Below are 22,277 nucleotides of genomic sequence, written 5' to 3'. Positions count from 1 at the left end.
GGTCCTAATATCTTGGGGTAGAGCATTCCAGAGGATTGGCGCAGCGCGGGAGAAGTCTTGGAGTCGGGAGTGGGAAGTACGGATTAGTGCAGAGGTTAGTCGAAAGTCATTTGCAGAGCGCAGCGGTTGGTTAGGCTGATAGACTGTAATGAGGGAGGAGATGTAAGGGGGGCCGCACTGTGGAGAGCTTTGTGGGTGAGAACAAGTATTTTGAATTGTATCCTGTAATGAATGGGCAGCCAGTGTAACGACTGGCGAAGAGCGGACACGTCCGAGTAACGATTGGCCAGGTGGACGACCCTGGCTGCTGCATTAAGGATGGACTGGAGAGGGGAAAGTCGAGTGAGGGGGAGGCCAATTAATAGAGCGTTACAGTAGTCCAGGCGGGAGTGGATCAGGGCGACAGTGAGGGTTTTTGTTGTTTCCATGATGAGAAAAGGGCGAATTCTAGAGGTGTTCTTTAGTTGTAAGTGTTGGTGGTATAGTGGTGAGCATAGCTGCCTTCCAAGCAGTTGACTCAGGTTCAATTCCCGGCCAACGCAGAAAATGTTTTGTTCCTGCATAATGAAATCCATTCATCAGTGCTGAGTCTGGAGGACGTGTCCAAAGTCTTGTCTTGCTGACACCACCAGATCCTGCACATCACGCTTCTCAGCTCCCAGGAAGGAATTTCTCCTTTTCCTTTACACAAAAATTCCTCCGGACCTTGGACCTCAGGAGCGACATTGTGCTCGTAGTCACAGACTGGTTCTGTAGAAATCCACGGCAGGGCAGCTGGTCCTTGCTAAGGATTGTGAGCAGAGCTCTGAGCTTTGGAGTCCCAAAGATTCCTCAAAATACTCAGTGCGAAGAACATTCATTTTTTAGTAGATTCTCTCCATAAAAATCTCTTCCCAATCATTTTAGTGTGAAATCCACTTTCCTGTTAGTAAGTAGAGATGAGGGAAACACGACATGTCACAATGTTCTTATACAGTCACACATGCCATTGCGTGCTTCTTTTTAAGTGTGGATTCCTTTCTACCATACTTGAAGAACATCTAAGGAGTTCACAACGTGACTGGTGGCCAACAAAATACAGTCGAGCAACTTTCTAGCAAACCCTTTCTATGTACATGGAGAATCAAATTGGGGAGAGTGAAAAAAGTTGTGATGTAGCACAATCCCAAGGAGAACCATTGACCTTTTATGGTTTGTTTATAGAAAATTTTGAGACGTCGTAAAGGCCTTCTGGTCCTTTAGCGGCACGAGTTGAACTGGGATTCAGGGTTTTAACCAGTGTTTTTTTGAGCCAATAGGGTTTGCTGTAGACAGGGGCATTTAGATGAAATGTAATGATGAAGAGTATAAAACACAACCGTTTAGCAGAGGATGGTTTCGATCCATCGACCTCTGGGTTATGGGCCCAGCACGCTTCCGCTGCGCCACTCTGCTTATGGTGGAGGATGCTCAGAGTTGAAGTCTAATTACTGCCTGCCTTCTGGTCTATGTCATGTAATTTATCAGCCATTTCTTATCTGTTGGCAACTAGATTATTCTTGGTGCTTTGCAATTGTTTTTTAGTTTTTCATCTTTTTCTTGAGGAGATGATCGGAGGAAACGGCTCCTACATTTACTACAAAAGACAAATATTGATGGCAGCGCTTCTTCTTTATTTTGCTTCTTTCTGAAGAAAATGATGAGAAATCAAGATGAAATTTTCTCCACTCCTGACTTACATGTATGAGATTCCCTCGCTTTGTTTCTTCTATAAATCTTTTTCTTCTGTCTCATTATTTAATATTGACAACAGCAAAAAAAAAAAAAGAAAAATGGGACCCAAAAACCTGCGTGGGGTCAAAATAAAACAATTCTCAGTCATTTATCCTACATTGCTGTAGATTAGAAGTAATCATTAGTTCGGTGCTATCGGTCGGTGATCAGTAATGGCCGTACAACCTCGGTGCAGTCGCATCTCGGGGCCGTTACTCGGCTGTTGTAGATTCCAGCACAGTAAGACCTTGTAGTTCTCCAGTGTTGGTCGCCTTTACTGTATCATCGATTACAGGTAAAAGAAACATAAAAATAACATTTCCTCTCATTTAAAAAAAAAAAAGTCGAGAATGCGGGCATTGACCCCTCTAACCTCTTGCTTGCTGAGCGAGCGCTCTACCATTTGAGCTAATCCCCCCGTGCTCTGCAGCTGCTTTTCCCTCTTTGGTCACTCGGCGGCCGGTCACTTCTCACCTGATGTTTTCTTTCTTGGTGATTGATTGCGGAGCGTTATATAATCCTCTCTATTGTCATAACGGTTCCCAGAGACAGGAGGGACGATCACAGCAGGTCAGGGCCGCCATCAGGGCATTACAGCCATCACTACAGTATGGGGCCCGATGAACTGAAGCAAAAAGGGGGGCCCGCACACGCTGGCAGCCCGGTCTGGGCGGGCCCCCCTTTCTTTGCTAATGCTCATCGGGCCCCTGGGATATTTTGTTTAAAGCTGCCGCAGACCAGATACATAACAACACTGTGGTGATTTAAAGTTACACCTACAGCGTTGTTAATGTATCCGGCAGAGAGAAATGGGCACTCTACCTTTAATTTGCGGGCCCTGGTGCATCATGGTCCCGACGTCATGTTACACACTGAGCACTTCCTCATTCTGGAGGAGTCACGTGTGGCGTGTGTTGTGTTGTCGTCGGGCGGGCTGAGGCAGAGAGCAGGAGAAGTGAGGAGACTGCATCCAGTGAGAAGAGGCTTCGGGTGGCTGCATCTGCTGGCGCTAATTCAGGTCTCTCCTCCTCCCCCCTGTCTGGCAGTTGTGCAGCTCTGTGCTCTTAGTCACGGAGAACTGTCACTCCAGTCCTGTTGGACTCAGTGGGGGCAGAAAGCTGGACACAGTGGGGGCAGAAAGCTGGACACAGTGGGGGCAGAAAGCTGGACACAGTGGGGGCAGAAAGCTGGACACAGGGAGGGCAGAATGCTGGACACAGTGGGGGCAGAATGCTGGACACAGTGGGGGCAGAAAGCTGGACACAGTGGGGGCAGAATGCTGGACACAGGGAGGGCAGAAAGCTGGACACAGGGAGGGCAGAATGCTGGACACAGGGAGGGCAGAATGCTGGACACAGTGGGGGCAGAATGCTGGACACAGTGGGGGCAGAAAGCTGGACACAGTGGGGGCAGAATGCTGGACACAGGGAGGGCAGAAAGCTGGACACAGTGGGGGCAGAAAGCTGGACACTGGGGGCAGAAAGCGGGACACAGTGGGGGCAGAAAGCTGGACACAGTGGGGGCAGAAAGCTGGACACAGTGGGGGCAGAAAGCTGGACACAGTAGGGGCAGAATGCTGGACACAGGGAGGGCAGAATGCTGGACACAGTGGGGCAGAATGCTGGACACAGGGGCAGACTGTGAGACCCAGGGGCAGAATTCTGGACATGGGGGCATGGTTGGAGACATAGGGGGCAGAATGGAGACATGGGGCATGATTGGAGACAAGTGGCAGAATTTCAGACATGGGGGCATGGTTGGAGACATAGGGGGCAGAATGGAGACATGGGGCAGAATTGGAGACAGATCGTGCAGGATCATGGGGCAGGATGGATACGATGGAGACAGATGGGGCAGGATGGAGAGATCACATGGGGCGATCATATGGGGCAGGATGGGGAGATCATATGGGACAGAATGGATACTCATGAGGGCAGGATGGGAGAACATATGGCTGACGCCAGGAATGAGACACACAGTGGCCAGGATGGGGAATATTATTACCATAGGGGATAATTTAGGGATATTATTACTGCAGTGATGTATTTATTTTATTTTTTAAAGACACGGTTTTAAATGGGGGGGGGTGCTGTTACTGTGTAGAGTGACACTATGTCGCCTCTTTTTCTTCATGTGGTGTAATGTAGAAGTTGGGAAAAATTAAGTAATTTATTCTACAAGCAGAGCTCGAGATAACTGTTATTTCCTACAGAGACGAGTCCTGGCTGGGTGAAGTGATGGCGGTCTGGGCTGGATGAAAGATGAAGGACTTCACCTAGAGACGTCACTGGTGAGTCAGTGTGTTACCTATACACTGACACTATACACTGTATACAGAGCTCCTGTGTATAATTTCACTAGTGATCACTGTATTATCTGTACACAGACACTGCATACTAAGTACAGATCTCCTGTGTATAATGGCATTTATGGTGATAGTATGGTGCTTTTTTTTTATTACTGATCAGAACTGTAGTATTCAGTCACTATGTGGTGGTAATATGTGGTCTGGACATGGTGTTGCGGTATTTGTTCCTTGTATGTGATATTATTCGATCACTGTGGTGGTAATATGCGGTCTGGTCATGGTGTAGCGGTATTTGTTCTTTGTATGTGATATTATTCGATCGCTGTGGTGGTAATATGTCATCTGGTCATGGTGTAGCGGTATTTGTTCCTTGTATGTGATATTATTGGTCATTTTAAAAATTGAAAAATAAATAAAAATATACCTAAATTGTATTGCATATTTTAACAAATATTTAATTGGTTACAGTAGTGTAGGGCCCGGCCAAAAGTGTCTACCGTGTTATGGTGGCGGCTTAAAAAATCTTTTGGCCACATCAAAAACTGCCGGCTATATGTGTGATCTGGTGATGGGAACTGTCAATGTGTGATAGGTGAGAAGTGGAGTTTTTCCAAGAGAGAGCGATGGGACTGTGGACAGTTCGAGGGGTGGAGCCTAGAGGCGGGGCTGGGTTGCAGCCTGGGCGGAGTCTCAAGGGGGCCCCGAAAATTTTGCCAGTATGGGGCCCCGAAATTTCTAGTGGCAGCCCTGCAGCAGGTTCTCACCGCACAGATGAGGCCGACTGTAGAGTAATGTCTACTGATAGATCAGGACCATCTGCCGATACCGCGGGTCCTGGTGAGGTTGTGAAACATTCTCCATCTCTTGTGTCACAAATCCTGGATAAAAACTCATTTAGAATTGATCCTGAACAATTCACATTTTTTATGATTGAACACACAGAAATATCGTCCATTTTCTGGATTCAAATGAGTAGAAATGAGTTAAAAACCGGCCGCGGCAGACGGTATAATCTCATGGTGTAATTGGCACAGGATGTGTGAATAAAGACCAAAGAGAAGGACAGAGCAATGGGAGCGATTGGAGGATGGGCAGGAGCTGTGGTGACCGGGAAGAGGGGACCTGAGGATGACGTCCTGTTGTTCTATAACCACTATAAACATTTTTAGGCTTCGGGGCCGAAGACCTCAGAATATAAAAAAAGTTTCTTTTCATTCCATTCTGGTAACATTCAATTCGCAAATAAATATATTTGAATTAAATCTGTGAAGAACTGAGGTTGTGGGTTATAAAATCACCTAGGCAGATTAACGAAGCAACTATTTTTATTCCACACGTCTATGGTTGTACAACAAATCCAGGTAGATGGCCAATGTACAATGTCCTCAGTCCACAACTTTCCAATCTGAGATCGGTAGTTTCGATGGCCCTGTATCAGGCAATGCCCACTGTCTCCCAACTTTTGGTTGGCCGACAGCTGTTGGTCTCTCCAGCCGGTATAGTGTGCAGTCACTATGTTTGGTCATTTAATTATCACGATTGTCAATGCTGTCGTGCACCAACTCCATCTAGTATCCATTCACTAATTTCAGGGCACCGCACGGACAGTTGATGTCATCTCCTAACTCTCCGGATGTTACACCAAGCAGTCACTAATCATGGAGCAGCCATTGTGAATCCAGCGACTCCATACACCGCACTGACCGGCATCCTAGAACTGGACCTCAGGGAGAACAAGACGGAAGAGCTGGAACACCCCAGAAAGTCTCTTGATGGTGGATGTTACATCAGTACATTATAGTAATCACCGATGAGGGAGGTTTCTTCAATCAGAGCTTTTTCAGAATCCATGGAAGCTCCTGATTCTCCTTACGAGGATTCTGTTGATAATGAGACTTTAGGTAAATATCCAAGTATCTAAACTCCTCTCCAAAACGAAGAAATCTGTCCTGTTCGTGCCGCTAGAGGACACAATCCCTCATGTTATTGTGCAACAAAAGCATCCCTCGTAGTCGGCAGGATTTGAACCTGCGCGGGGAGACCCCAATGGATTTCAAGTCCATCGCCTTAACCACTCGGCCACGACTACCGACTGATGCAGCAGTCTTCATGCATTGTCACTCGCTCATTACCTGCAGACATATCACGCACTACACTGAGGTGAGGTTACATTACAGTCACCGACTTAGAGACCAACCCCATAATGTGCTCAGAGGAGGAGACATGGATCCTCCACGTGAGATCCTGCCAGCACCCATGAGATACGTTCTTCTGGTGACATCTAAAACAAGAGAATTCCTGTGATTCTGCAATTGTTTATTTGTTTTTGTTGCTTTCTTTTGTCATATTATTGTTGAAAAGGTTGAGGAACCTGGACCTGGATGAGGCTTCATGTCCTCTGCAGTGTGGTCCTTCTACTTCCTGCAGGTATTTTCTCTGATTAAGCCCCTTCTGTTTTACCTAAAATCACGGCCATGAGTAAAGAACGAGATGTAAACCTCACCCAAGAGGAATAGTGAGGCATCACAGAAACTTCATGGATTTGTTAACAAAAGTCTAAAAACTTCTGAAATGTTAATAATTGTCGGTCAGTAACCAGAGAAACAGACAACTAAGAGCAAAAAACACTGAAGCCGCAAAATGTGAAAAAAAAAAAAAATGTGTGTCAATCTCAACTTTTGGTCACAATTATAATCCACAAAAAATGTTTAATGGGAAGGGAACCTATCAGCAGGAAAGCTTTTTAGCAGCGGCCATAGAGCAATTCTGCAGGAAATCTCCTCTGTGATCGTCTGCAGCAACTAAACGGAAAGAGAACAAGAAGATGAAGAGATATCTACTCCCTGCAGCCGCTAACTGTGAGTCACCGGGGCGGCTGTGGACAATCACTGCTCTACACCGTAAGCACACTGTAACAACCCTGCCAGCATCACTGCATGGCCTTCCATTCCCCACCTGCCTGTTACATCAACTCACTCACCCAGTGCCATGCTGTGAGATCTGTCTGCTGCTGGTTCCATGCCATGTGCTTCATGGGTGCCTGCTCTGTGTACACTTCCTGGCTGTGTGCATAGGGGGGCAGCGCCAGCAACTCCAGATTCTTATTGAGACTGTGTGCACCTCCCTAAGGTGCTTCTGGCCAATAGCCTTGAGGCCTCTGATACTTAAGGCATCCTCACCCATTGGAGGATGCCTGAGCAAACTATTTCCCTCAGTTAGCATTTGCTACTGAGCTGCCAGGTTGTGTCGGTTTCCTGTCTCTGAGGGCTGCAATATTGCAGGCCTTCATCTGTGTTCTGTTTGTGTCTCTGAGTACGCCGCCCTCCCCCCCCCCCTCAGTGGGGCATTGTACCCTGGTCTGAATCTGTGTTCCGTTACTTCTGTGTCTGAACTCCTGGTCTATGTCCGTACCTGTTCCATCTTTGTTTGTTTACCATTCTCACTCTGCTGTGTTTACCTCTGCATCTCTCTGCTCTGTTTGCCACTACCTGTGGCTCTGTGCTACTCTGCTCAGTTCTGCCACAACCTGTGTTTCTGCCTCTCAGCTTTTATTGCCACAACCTGTGGCTCTGCACCCTCTGGCTCTTGGCTATGCCTCCGGCACCTCTGCTCTTGGCTCCGCCTCCAGTGTCTCCTCTCTTGGCTCCACCTCAGCGTTTCTGCTCTTGTCTCCGCACTTGTCTCCGCCTCCAGCATCTCTGCTCTTGGCTCCGCCTCCAGAGTCTCTGCTCTTGGCTCCACCTCCAGCATCTCTGCTCTTGGCTCTGCCTTCTCCTTCTCTGCTCTTGGCTCTGCCTTCTTCTCTGCTCTTGGCTCTGCCTTCTTCTCTCCTCCTGGCTCTGCCTTCTCCTTCTCTGCTCTTAATCCGCCTCCTGTGGTTCTGCTTTGCATCCGCTCTTGCTCTACCTCTGTTCAGCAACTTGCCGTACAGGTCTCTACCTGTTTCTTTATATTCACCAGTCTGAACAGGTTCTTACCTGTTTCCATACACCCGCCTGTATACCAGTTCCTACCAGAGTATCAACCGTGCCTGCCTGTCTGCCAGAGTTCCAGCCGCGCCCGTCTGCCTGCCTGTATCTCCATCAAGCCTGTCTGCCCGTCAGGGCCTCTGCCGTACCTGTCCGTCAGCCAGTGTCACAGCCGTGCCTGCCTGCCTGTGTCTTGTCCCCCGGTGGGATCAGCATCCACAGTCCGACTCCACCCTGGAGTGGTACCTGGTAGCTACCTACTGCACAAGTCTGACCTCACCATCAGAGGCTCCAGCGAACACCTAGGAAGCTACTTAGTTACGCCCCTTCCAGGGAAGTCTGGTCTGCGGTCCAGTGGGGCCACACCCCCAGGTGCCCGCGCCAACCAGTCTGGGCGCGAGCGTTACACACACTACTGTCACACGGTGATCCATGACTGATGTTCCCAGAGAAGAGATCTGGTCTACAAGAGCTGGAGAGGAGCTTGTTTTATAGACGTTGGTGGTATAGTGGTGAGCATGGCTTGCTTCCAAGTAGTTGACTCTGGTTTGTTTCCTGGCCAAAGAGTGGCTTTATTCCTTCATCATGAACTGTCCTTATTCATATCACACATTCAGACTCCTGGTGAAGACTTTCTCCTTTTTCTCTATCTTATAATCATCCAAAACCTGAAACTGGTCACAGAATCTGCTGTAAAAATGTTTGGAAAACTCTTCCTATTCATATCAATACTAGGTCCACATGAGAAGACTACTTTATAATTTTTCTTTTCCCTGAAGATGTTTTCATCAATGCCTGGAAGAAAATAAACCGTCTATATTATTATTACCAGTAGCCCTTGAAGGGAACTTCACCAAACTATACAATATCCTACTCAAGCGCTGCCGGGAAAAACTCTTAGAAAACGCCACAATCTTTTCCTAAAGAGGTTCTTGTTTGAAAAACCATGAATGGCTTCAAAAACAGTGCAAGAAGAATTCCGGACTGCGGTGGAGCTGAATAAAGCTTCAAGGCTTTAATTTATCCTGAATAAAATAGTAAAAAGTCCACGATGGGGGATAACAACGTACCCAACGCGTTCCTGGAGTTAACGACCTTGGTCAGAGAGTATATCGGGGAATCATGGGATATTTCCTATAAAACAACAAAGAACCAATCGTGGGAACCTAAATACAGACGAGAACACAGAACAGAAATATTATTATACAAGATATATAATAAAGTTGCAGCGCCCCGGAGATCTGGTCGTTGCAGTAGTATCGCTCTGCCACTAAGGGGAGTGATGGTACGTCTGATGGCACTAAAGGAGTTCATCTGACCAGGTATCACCAGCACACAGCACACTTTACACTCCGGCCACTAGGGGGAGCAAAAGGTTTTATTTACTAGGCCACTCCTCACACTGGTAAAACTAGGGGTTGGATAGGAAGTTAGTCAGAAGCTGACTGGGTTTTGTCCAGGCAACATCCCGTGGCATGGGGTGTTGCGGGGAAGATTCAGGGGGGTCCCTGTCAGGCGTGGGAACCTGGCAGGTACCTAGTGTGACGGGGTGTACGGCAGAGCAAGAAGGGACAACAGGCCGAGGGATGATTCAACAGATTTATTATCAAGAACGCTGGAACAACACATGCAGGTAGATCTACAGAGTCCACAATTAGTCCAATGGAACAGGTTCGGGGGCACCTCCCGATAATCCTTGTGCCAGGTAACAAAGCAATAGTCCACAATTAGTCCAACGGAACATATTCGGGGGCACCTCCCGATAATCCTTGTGCCAGGTAACAAAGCAATAGTCCACAATTAGTCCAACGGAACATATTCGGGGGCACCTCCCGATAATCCTTGTGCCAGGTAACAAAGCAATAGTCCACAATTAGTCCAAGGGATCCCAAAACAATCTCACGAACGACGAGATATGTCATCAGCTCAAGTCTCGCCCCGTTCGCTTCCACAGTCCTAGATGGGCGTGGGGTCTTGCCTCAGCTAAGAATCCCCACTCCTTCTCCTTCAAGGATCAACTCACATCTGATCTCAAAATAAGAATGGATTGTCTGAGCTCCTGGGATCCGCCCATGAAGGGGGGTAGGGGTCACACCTTCTATTCAATGGTTGGGTCCAGCAGAATATTCTAGACTGGTTGGCTCCACTTAGTCTATTCATTATGTGCATTTGACTAGCCACCTGCTGTGAGGAAGAATGGCTATTCCTTCCCTAGTGGTGTGGACAAAGCTTAATGACATTATAGCTCAGGGCTGCAAGTATTGGGGGAAGGAGACAGGTTAGTTACATACCCCCATGACATTGCAAAATGTACAGTAAATACAACGAAAGAGAAGTCGCATCACATCATGACATATTATACAAAATACAGGACAGGGAAAAAAGTACAGATCATGACACCTAGCGACTAGAACAGAACGTTACGGAACCACGCCTGCACCACCCGCGGCGGTATCCTAAGAAAGAGACATGAAGCAAAGGATATTGTGGACAGTGAGAAACGAGATCAAGCACAAAGCCGAGCCAGTAGCAGTCGTGCCCGGAGAACGGCAACATCCTACTGAGGCGCGTAGCCGGTGGCCGGAACACCGAGGAAGTAACTGACTCTATGCCTTACTTCAAACTCCGCAGGACAGTTAAATATAGGTTGGCTGTCTACCTTGCATCACCTAAGCAGACATAGGGGGCAACGCAAGGAGAGGGGCATCTTTTCAGAATCCATGGAAGCTCCTGATTCTGCTTACGAGGATTCTGTTGATAATGAGACTTTCGGTAAATATTCAAGTATCTAAGCTGCTCTCCAAAACGAAGAAATCTGTCCTGTTATTGCCGCTAGAGGACACAATTCCTCATATTATGGTGCAACAAAAGCATTCCTCGCAGTCGGCAGGATTCGAACCTGCGCGGGGAGACCCCAATGGATTTCAAGTCCATCGCCTTAACCACTCGGCCACGACTACTGGCTGATGCAGTTGTCTTCATGCATTGTCACTCGCTCATTACCTGCAGACATATCACGCACTACACTGAGGTGAGGTTACATTACAGTCACCGACTTAGAGACCAACCCCATAATGTGCTCAGAGGAGGAGACATGGATCCTCCACGTGAGATCCTGCTGGCACCTATGAGATACATTCCTCTGGTGACATCTGAGACTAGAGAATTCCTGTGATTCTGCAATTGTTTATTTGTTTTTGTTGCTTTCTTTTGTCATATTATTGTTGAAAAGGTTGAGGAACCTGGACCTGGATGAGGCTTCATGTCCTCTGCAGTCTGGTCCTTCTACTTCCTGCAGGTATTTTCTCTGATTAAGCCCCTTCTGTTTTACCTAAAATCACGGCCATGAGTAAAGAACGAGATGTAAACCTCACCCAAGAGGAATAGTGAGGCATCACAGAAACTTCATGGATTTGTTAACAAAAGTCTAAAAACTTCTGAAATGTTAGTAATTGTCGGTCAGTAACCAGAGAAACAGACAACTAAGAGCAAAAAACACTGAAGCCGCAAAATGTGAAAAAAAAAAAAAAATGTGTGTCAATCTCAACTTTTGGTCACAATTATAATCCACAAAAAATGTTTAATGGGAAGGGAACCTATCAGCAGGAAAACTTTTTAGCAGCGGCCATAGAGCAATTCTGCAGGAAATCTCCTCTGTGATCGTCTGCAGCAACTAAACGGAAAGAGAACAAGAAGATGAAGAGATATCTACTCCCTGCAGCCGCTAACTGCGAGTCACCGGGGCGGCTGTGGACAATCACTGCTCTACACCGTAAGCACACTGTAACAACCCTGCCAGCATCACTGCATGGCCTTCCATTCCCCACCTGCCTGTTACATCAACTCACTCACCCAGTGCCATGCTGTGAGATCTGTCTGCTGCTGGTTCCATGCCATGTGCTTCATGGGTGCCTGCTCTGTGTACACTTCCTGGCTGTGTGCATAGGGGGGCGGCGCCAGCAACTCCAGATTCTTATTGAGACTGTGTGCACCTCCCTAAGGTGCTTCTGGCCAATAGCCTTGAGGCCTCTGATACTTAAGGCATCCTCACCCATTGGAGGATGCCTGAGCAAACTATTTCCCTCAGTTAGCATTTGCTACTGAGCTGCCAGGTTGTGTCGGTTTCCTGTCTCTGAGGGCTGCAATATTGCAGGCCTTCATCTGTGTTCTGTTTGTGTCTCTGAGTACGCCCCCCCCCCCCCAGTGGGGCATTGTACCCTGGTCTGAATCTGTGTTCCGTTTCTTCTGTGTCTGAACTCCTGGTCTATGTCCGTACCTGTTCCATCTTTGTTTGTTTACCATTCTCACTCTGCTGTGTTTACCTCTGCATCTCTCTGCTCTGTTTGCCACTACCTGTGGCTCTGTGCTACTCTGCTCAGTTCTGCCACAACCTGTGTTTCTGCCTCTCAGCTTTTATTGCCACAACCTGTGGCTCTGCACCCTCTGGCTCTTGGCTATGCCTCCGGCACCTCTGCTCTTGGCTCCGACTCCAGAGTCTCTGCTCTTGGCTCCGCCTCAGCGTTTCTGCTCTTGTCTCCGCACTTGTCTCCGCCTCCAGCATCTCTGCTCTTGGCTCCGCCTCCAGCATCTCTGCTCCACCTCCAGCATCTGTGCTCTTGGCTCTGCCTTCTCCTTCTCTGCTCTTGGCTCTGCCTTCTTCTCTCCTCCTGGTTCTGTCTTCTCCTTCCTGCTCTTAATCCGCCTCCTGTGGTTCTGCTTTGCATCCGCTCTTGCTCTACCTCTGTTCAGCAACTTGCCGTACAGGTCTCTACCTGTTTCTTTATATTCACCAGTCTGAACAGGTTCTTACCTGTTTCCATACACCCGCCTGTATACCAGTTCCTACCAGAGTATCAACCGTGCCTGCCTGTCTGCCAGAGTTCCAGCCGCGCCCGTCTGCCTGCCTGTATCTCCATCAAGCCTGTCTGCCCGTCAGGGCCTCTGCCGTACCTGTCCGTCAGCCAGTGTCACAGCCGTGCCTGCCTGCCTGTGTCTTGTCCCCCGGTGGGATCAGCATCCACAGTCCGACTCCACCCTGGAGTGGTACCTGGTAGCTACCTACTGCACAAGTCTGACCTCACCATCAGAGGCTCCAGCGAACACCTAGGAAGCTACTTAGTTACGCCCCTTCCAGGGAAGTCTGGTCTGCGGTCCAGTGGGGCCACACCACCAGGTGCCCGCGCCAACCAGTCTGGGCGCGAGCGTTACACACACTACTGTCACACGGTGATCCATGACTGATGTTCCCAGAGAAGAGATCTGGTCTACAAGAGCTGGAGAGGAGCTTGTTTTATAGACGTTGGTGGTATAGTGGTGAGCATGGCTTGCTTCCAAGTAGTTGACTCTGGTTTGTTTCCTGGCCAGAGTGGCTTCATTCCTTCATCATGAACTGTCCTTATTCATATCACACATTTAGACTCCTGGTGAAGACTTTCTCCTTTTTCTCGATCTTATAATCATCCAAAACCTGAAACTGGTTACAGAATCTGCTGTAAAAATGTTTGGAAAACTCTTCCTATTCATATCAATAGTAGATCCACATGAGAAGACTTCTTTATAATTTTTTCTTTTTCCTGAAGATGTTTTCATCAATGCCTGGAAGAAAATAAACCGTCTATATTATTATTACCAGTAGCCCTTGAAGGGAACTTCACCAAACTATACAATATCCTACTCAAGCGCTGCCGGGAAAAACTCTTAGAAAACGCCACAATCTTTTCCTAAAGAGGTTCTTGTTTGAAAAACCATGAATGGCTTCAAAAACAGTGCAAGAAGAATTCCGGACTGCGGTGGAGCTGAATAAAGCTTCAAGGCTTTAATTTATCCTGAATAAAATAGTAAAAAGTCCACGATGGTGGATAACAACGTACCCAACGCGTTCCTGGAGTTAACGACCTTGGTCAGAGAGTATATCGGGGAATCATGGGATATTTCCTATAAAACAACAAAGAACCAATCGTGGGAACCTAAATACAGACGAGAACACAGAACAGAAATACTATTATACAAGATATATAATAAAGTCACCACAGAATAATATACACAACATTGAGGAAGAAGCCAGAGATAACTCCCAATAAATCAGCACGGTGTCACTTCTGTAGTTCATCCCCTCAGGCTGTTTGGTATCAAGTTTATTATTCAGAACTTTTCTCCGAGAAGTAATGTTTTTCGCCAATCTCCTCCTCTATCTGGACAATTAACAGTCTTCATCCCAAAAAAGGTAAAGCCCTGGATGTTACCATTTTGTGTCTCTATGAAATGCTTTGTTAGTCTGAATATGTTTGTTTTTTATTGCTAATATTTTGTAAGTGTTCTTACTTTTTCTTTTACTTTACATGCCACATATTTAATATTGCACAAATTACATTGTACTCAATGCACAACATAATTTGTATTGCAATTAATGAACTGTCATGGCATGAACTATCTCTCTATGCCTTGGAGGTGTTGGCCTGCCCTGCCACTGGTGTTTTGTTAGAGAGGGTTTTTAGTGCAGCTGGGGCTTAATAACTGATAGGTGCATCCGCCTCTTATCTGAAATGCTGACTCTTAACAAAATGAACAAGGTCTGGATTGGCCCAAAGTTCTCAACCCCACAGGAAGACAGCAGCCAAACATAAAGCCAATTCAAATGTTCTTTTTTATGGTGTATTCCCATGCACCCCCTTCCCACCCAAAAAAGAGTATACGGTTCATGGTGTCTTCTTTTCTTGTCTTCCTCCTCTTCCACCATATCTAAAAGGTCATGATCCGACCCTTTGATGCCCACCTATATAATTTTTAGGGGCCTACCTCTAAAATTCTCTTACATATATACGTATATACCCCCAGGGTTAAATGTTTTTCAGCCATTACACTTACTGTGCAAGGACTGAAATAACAGCTGACAGAAGGTGCAGCTGATGGGAGAAGTAGTCTCATCTGTTGGCGCCTGTGCTCACACTTAAAAAACAAACAAACAGTAAAATCACATACATATTCAAATAAAAATAAAAATAAAAACCCATTATACTCACCCAACACCAAATCCTCGATGCCCTTGTCTCATAGAAATAAATTAAAATAATAAACCAGCATATACTAACCTTTCCTCCATAGTCCACGTAATCCCTAGTGTCCCACAGCGATCTCACATGTAGAACAGTCACATCTGAGATTTGACCGCTCTGCCAGGCTGCCGGCGATACACTGACAGGAGGTAATCGCTTCCGCAGTGTATCACTGAGCTGCCATGAGAGAAATCACCGGATTTCATCAACTCCGATGCTCTCACTTATGGCACCACTGCGTGAAAACTTTCCCATGCAGCAGTGGTGCCGTAAGGGAGATCACTGGAGCTGATCAGCTGATGAACTCTAGGCAACTCTCTCACGGCAGCTCAGTGATACACTGCTGCAGCGATTACCTCCTGTCAGTGTATCGCCTTCTGCCTTTGAGAGCAGTCACATCACTGATGTGACTGCTCTCAAAGTGATCAGGATCGTCTTGGGACATTATGGATTACCTTCTCTGCGGAAAGGTGAGGAATATTGTGGTTTATTATTTTATTTTTGTTGCAGGAGACGTTTGTTTCGGTGGATTAAGCATTCGGTGAGTATGGTTTAATTAAGATTATGAAAGGAGTCTGTGTCATTATTTCGAATAAAGGACTTTATTCTGGGTGTCTGTGTTTTTATACAGCATCACTATTGGGTTATTAATGGATAAGTGTCTAATAGATGCCTTTTCATTATTAACCTGTGGGCTTGATGTCACCTGACAATACAAAGGTGACATTAAGCCCACAAATTTGAACCCCACTTGCCACCACAACAGGGCAAGTGGGAAGGGCGAGGCTAAACACCAGATTTGGCACATCTTATAGATGCGCCTTTTCTGGGGTGGCTGAAAGCTGATGTTTCTAGTCTGGGAGGGCCAATATCCATGGCCCCTTCCTAGGCTATTAATATCAGCCCGGAGCTATCTGCCTAGCCTTTGCTAGTTAGATTTTATAGGGGAACCCTATGTCAATTTGTTTCTCGGGTCCCCCTGTAAACCAGCCAGTAAAGTGTAAGCAAACTGTTGCGAGCTGATATTAATAGCTTGGGAACCTTTCTGGCTATTGGCTCCTTTGTTGTGAATTCTGTGGCAGAGCTCCCTCCTGTGGTCACAAGTGTAACTTCGGCTGATTCTCTCTGGGAGCTTCCGTTTGTGGAGGAAAGTGGTACTGCGGCTTCTGAGTTTCCTCCCTCAGGTGATCTGGTGAGGTCGTTAGGTGCTTCTCTACTTAACTCCACCTAATGCTTTGATCCATGCTTCCTGTCAATGTTCCAGTGTTGGACTTGTTTTTCCCTGGATCATTCCTGTGGCCTGCTTCTCTGCATAGCTAAGTTCTTCTTTGCTATTTGTTTGCTATTTTTTCTGTCCAGCTTGTCTAATTGTTTTGCTGGAAGCTCTGGGACGCAAAGGGTGTACCTCCGTGCCGTTAGTTCGGTACGGAGGGTCTTTTTGCCCCCTTTGCGTGGTTTTCTTTAGGGTTTTGTGTAGACCGCAAAGTTGCCTTTTCTATCCTCGCTCTGTTAAGAAAGTCGGGCCTCACTTTGCTGAATCTATTTCATCTCTACGTTTGTCTTTTCATCTTAACTCACAGTCATTATATGTGGGGGGCTGCCTTTTCCTTTGGGGTATTTCTCTGAGGCAAGGTAGGCTTATTTTCTATCTTCAGGCTAGTTAGTTTCTCAGGCTGTGCCGAGTTGCATAGGCAGAGTTAGGCGCAATCCACGGCTACCTCTAGTGTTGTTTGGAGAGGATTAGGGATTGCGGTCTGCAGAGTTCCCACGTCTCAGAGCTCGTTCTATGATTTTGGGTTATTGTCAGATCACTGTATGTGCTCTGACCGCTATGTCCATTGTGGTACTGAATTGCCTTTCATAACAGTACAGGAAGCCAAAAGTACTAATGATTCTCAATAGAGGGAAAAAAGAAGTTCTGAGACCATTTTTTTTTCTTTGCACTGTGTTTTGCCTTTTTTTTCCCCTAGACATTTGGGTGGTTCAGTACACAGGTGTAGCGATGGACATTAGAAGTCTGTCTTCATCTGTGGATCAGCTCTCGGCAACAGTACAAAAGATTCAAGACACTATTGATCAGAAATCTATGTTAGAACCAAGAATTCCTATTCCTGATTTGTTTTTTTGGAGATAGAACTAAGTTTCTGAGTTTCAAAAATAATTGTAAATTATTTCTGGCCTTGAAACCTCGCTCCTCTGGTGATCCAGTTCAACAGGTTTTGATTGTAATTTTTTTTTGCGCGGCGACCCTCAGGACTGGGCGTTTTCTCTTGCGCCAGGAGATCCTGCATTGAGTAATATCGATGCGTTTTTCCTGGCGCTCGGATTGCTGTACGATGAACCTAATTCAGTGGATCAGGCAGAGAAAAATTTGCTGGCTCTTTGTCAGGGTCAGGATGAGATAGAGGTATATTGTCAGAAATTTAGAAAGTGGTCCGTGCTCACTCAATGGAATGAATCTGCGCTGGCAGCTATGTTCAGAAAGGGTCTCTCTGAAGCCCTTAAGGATGTCATGGTGGGATTTCCTATGCCTGCTGGTTTGAATAAGTCTATGTCTTTGGCCATTCAGATCGGTCGACGCTTGCGTGAGCGTAAATCTGTGCACCATTTGGCGGTATTACCTGAGCTTAAACCTGAGCCTATGCAGTGCGATAGGACTTTGACCAGAGTTGAACGGCAAGAACACAGACGTCAGAATGGGCTGTGTTTCTACTGTGGTGATTCCACTCATGCTATCTCTGATTGTCCTAAGCGCACTAAGCGGTTCGCTAGGTCTGCCACCATTGGTACGGTACAGTCAAAATTTCTTCTGTCCGTTACCTTGATCTGTTCTTTGTCATCGTATTCTGTCATGGCATTTGTGGATTCAGGCGCTGCCCTGAATTTGATGGACTTGGAGTATGCTAAGCGTTGTGGGTTTCTCTTAGAGCCCTTGCAGTGTCCTATTCCATTGAGAGGAATTGATGCTACGCCTTTGGCCAAGAATAAGCCTCAATACTGGACCCAGCTGACCATGTGCATGGCTCCTGCACATCAGGAGGTTATTCGCTTTCTGGTGTTACATAATCTGCATGATGTGGTCGTGTTGGGGTTGCTATGGCTACAAGCCCATAATCCAGTATTAGATTGGAAATCCATGTCGGTGTCCAGCTGGGGTTGTCAGGGGGTACATGGTGATGTTCCATTTCTGTCAATTTCGTCATCCACCCCTTCTGAGGTTCCAGAGTTCTTGTCTGATTACCGGGATGTATTTGATGAGCCCAAGTCCGATGCCCTACCTCCGCATAGGGATTGTGATTGTGCTATCAATTTGATTCCTGGTAGTAAATTCCCAAAAGGTCGACTGTTTAATTTATCCGTGCCTGAGCACGCCGCTATGCGCAGTTATGTGAAGGAATCCCTGGAGAAGGGGCATATTCGCCCGTCATCGTCACCATTAGGAGCAGGGTTCTTTTTTGTAGCCAAGAAGGATGGTTCGCTGAGACCTTGTATAGATTACCGCCTTCTTAATAAGATCACTGTTAAATTTCAGTACCCCTTGCCATTGTTATCTGATTTGTTTGCTCGGATTAAGGGGGCTAGTTGGTTCACCAAGATAGATCTTCGTGGTGCGTATAATCTGGTGCGAATCAGGCGAGGAGATGAATGGAAAACTGCATTTAATACGCCCGAGGGTCATTTTGAGTATCTAGTGATGCCATTCGGACTTGCCAATGCTCCATCAGTGTTTCAGTCCTTTATGCATGACATCTTCCGAGAGTACCTGGATAAATTCCTGATTGTGTACTTGGATGACATTTTGATCTTCTCGGATGATTGGGAGTCTCATGTGAAGCAGGTCAGAACAGTTTTTCAGGTCCTGCGTGCTAATTCTTTGTTTGTGAAGGGATCAAAGTGTCTGTTTGGTGTGCAGAAGGTTTCATTTTTGGGGTTCATCTTTTCCCCTTCTACTATCGAGATGGATCCTGTTAAGGTCCAAGCCATCCATGATTGGACTCAGCCGACATCTCTGAAAAGTCTGCAAAAGTTCCTGGGCTTTGCTAATTTTTATCGTCGCTTCATCTGCAATTTTTCTAGTATTGCCAAACCATTGACCGATTTGACCAAGAAGGGTGCTGATTTGGTCAATTGGTCTTCTGCTGCTGTGGAAGCTTTTCAAGAGTTGAAGCGTCGTTTTTCTTCTGCCCCTGTGTTGTGTCAACCAGATGTTTCTCTTCCGTTCCAGGTCGAGGTTGATGCTTCTGAGATTGGAGCAGGGGCTGTTTTGTCGCAGAGAGCTTCTGATTGCTCAGTGATGAAACCATGCGCTTTTTTTTCCAGGAAGTTTTCGCCTGCTGAGCGAAATTATGATGTGGGCAACCGAGAGTTGCTGGCCATGAAGTGGGCATTCGAGGAGTGGCGTCATTGGCTTGAAGGAGCTAAGCATCGTGTGGTGGTATTGACTGATCATAAGAACTTGACTTATCTTGAGTCTGCTAAGCGGTTGAATCCTAGACAGGCTCGTTGGTCGCTGTTTTTTGCCCGTTTTGACTTTGTGATTTCGTACCTTCCGGGCTCTAAAAATATGAAGGCGGATGCTCTGTCTAGGAGTTTTGTGACCGACTCTCCGGGTTTGTCTGAGCCGGCGGGTATCCTCAAGGAAGGAGTAATTGTGTCTGCCATCTCCCCTGATTTGCGGCGGGTGCTGCAAAAATTTCAGGCTAATAAACCTGATCGTTGTCCAGCGGAGAGACTGTTTGTACCTGATAGGTGGACCAATAAAGTTATCTCTGAGGTTCATTGTTCGGTGTTGGCTGGTCATCCTGGAATCTTTGGTACCAGAGAGTTAGTGGCTAGATCCTTTTGGTGGCCGTCTCTGTCGCGGGATGTGCGTGCTTTTGTGCAGTCCTGTGGGATTTGTGCTCGGGCTAAGCCCTGCTGTTCTCATGCCAGTGGGTTGCTTTTGCCCTTGCCGGTCCCGAAGAGGCCTTGGACACATATCTCTATGGATTTTATTTCTGACCTTCCCGTTTCTCAAAAGATGTCAGTCATTTGGGTGGTCTGTGATCGCTTTTCTAAGATGGTCCATCTGGTACCCTTGTCTAAATTGCCTTCCTCCTCTGATTTGGTGCCATTGTTCTTCCAGCATGTGGTTCGTTTACATGGCATTCCAGAAAATATCGATTCTGACAGAGGTTCCCAGTTTGTTTCAAGGTTTTGGCGAGCCTTTTGTGGTAGGATGGGCATTGACTTGTCTTTTTCCTCGGCTTTCCATCCTCAGACTAATGGCCAGACCGAACGAACCAATCAGACCTTGGAAACATATCTGAGATGCTTTGTTTCTGCCGATCAGGATGACTGGGTGTCCTTTTTGCCTTTGGCTGAGTTCGCCCTTAATAATCGGGCCAGCTCAGCTACCTTGGTTTCGCCATTTTTCTGCAATTCTGGGTTCCATCCTCGTTTCTCTTCAGGACAGGTTGAGTCTTCGGACTGTCCTGGTGTGGATACTGTGGTGGACAGGTTGCAGCAGATTTGGACTCATGTAGTGGACAATTTGACCTTGTCCCAGGAGAAGGCTCAACATTTCGCTAATCGCAGACGCCGTGTTGGTCCCCGACTTCGTGTTGGGGATCTGGTTTGGTTGTCTTCTCGTCATATTCCTATGAAGGTTTCCTCTCCTAAGTTTAAACCTCATTTCATTGGTCCGTATAGGATTTCTGAGGTTCTTAATCCTGTGTCTTTTCGTCTGACCCTTCCAGATTCTTTTTCCATACATAACGTATTCCATAGGTCATTGTTGCGGAGATACGTGGCACCTATGGTTCCATCTGTTGATCCTCCTGCCCCGGTTTTGGTGGAGGGGGAATTGGAGTATATTGTGGAGAAGATTTTGGATTCTCGTGTTTCTAGACGGAAACTCCAGTATCTGGTTAAATGGAAGGGTTATGCTCAGGAAGATAATTCCTGGGTTTTTGCCTCTGATGTCCATGCTCCCGATCTTGTTCGTGCCTTTCATGTGGCTCATCCTGGTCGGCCTGGGGGCTCTGGTGAGGGTTCGGTGACCCCTCCTCAAGGGGGGGGTACTGTTGTGAATTCTGTGGCAGAGCTCCCTCCTGTGGTCACAAGTGGTACTTCGGCTGATTCTCTCTGTGAGCTTCTGTTGGTGGAGGGAAGTGGTACTTCGGCTTCTGAGTTTCCTCCCTCAGGTGATCTGGTGAGGTCGTTAGGTGCTTCTCTACTTAACTCCACCTAATGCTTTGATCCTGGCTTCCTGTCAATGTTCCAGTGTTGGACTTGCTTTTCCCTGGATCATTCCTGTGGCCTGCTGCTCTGCATAGCTAAGTTCTTCTTTGCTATTTGTTTGCTATTTTTTCTGTCCAGCTTGTCTAATTTGTTGCTGGAAGCTCTGGGACGCAAAGGGTGTACCTCCGTGCCGTTAGTTCGGTACGGAGGGTCTTTTTGCCCCCTTTGCGTGGTTTTCTTTAGGGTTTTGTGTAGACCGCAAAGTTGCCTTTTCTATCCTCGCTCTGTTAAGAAAGTCGGGCCTCACTTTGCTGAATCTATTTCATCTCTACGTTTGTCTTTTCATCTTGACTCACAGTCATTATATGTGGGGGGCTGCCTTTTCCTTTGGGGTATTTCTCTGAGGCAAGGTAGGCTTATTTTCTATCTTCAGGCTAGTTAGTTTCTCAGGCTGTGCTGAGTTGCATAGGCAGAGTTAAGCGCAATCCACGGCTGCCTCTAGTGTTGTTTGGAGAGGATTAGGGATTGCGGTCTGCAGAGTTCCCACGTCTCAGAGCTCGTTCTATGATTTTGGGTTATTGTCAGATCACTGTATGTGCTCTGACCCCTATGTCCATTGTGGTACTGAATTGCCTTTCATAACAGGCTCCCTCTGGTGGCTGTGAGTGGAGCTGCTGCTTCTGAGGTTCCTTACACAGGTGATGGGGTTTATCCTTTGGTTTGCTGCTCTATTTAACTCCACGTAGATCGTTACTCCATGCCAGCTGTTAATGTTTCTGCATTGCTTCAGTTCGCTCTTGGATCTTTCTGAGACCTGTCTCTTCCTGCAAGAAGCTAAGTCCCCGTTTGTTATTTTCTGTTCTTGGTTTTCTAGTCCAGCTTGCTTTCATTATTTTGTCTCGCTAGCTGGAAGCTCTGGGATGCAGGGTGGCGCCTCCGCACCGTGAGTCAGTGCGGGGGTCTTTTTGTAGTTTT

General features: G+C 46.9%; 2 non-coding genes across 2 annotated transcripts; both read right to left on the bottom strand.

The window, feature by feature from the left end:
* Positions 1-6,067: 6,067 nt before the first annotated feature.
* TRNAS-UGA (transfer RNA serine (anticodon UGA)) lies at positions 6,068-6,149 on the bottom strand. The gene has a single exon. It is a non-coding gene; the product is annotated as a tRNA-Ser (tRNA).
* Positions 6,150-10,906: 4,757 nt separating this feature from the next.
* TRNAS-UGA (transfer RNA serine (anticodon UGA)) lies at positions 10,907-10,988 on the bottom strand. Its single transcript has one exon. It is a non-coding gene; the product is annotated as a tRNA-Ser (tRNA).
* Positions 10,989-22,277: the final 11,289 nt, after the last annotated feature.

Source organism: Ranitomeya imitator, chromosome 5 (assembly GCF_032444005.1).
Source record: "Ranitomeya imitator isolate aRanImi1 chromosome 5, aRanImi1.pri, whole genome shotgun sequence".
In the NCBI taxonomy this organism is placed as follows: Eukaryota; Metazoa; Chordata; class Amphibia; order Anura; family Dendrobatidae; genus Ranitomeya; species Ranitomeya imitator.
Note: the sequence above shows the minus strand (reverse complement) of the source record. Positions and strands in the feature narration are given on the sequence as shown.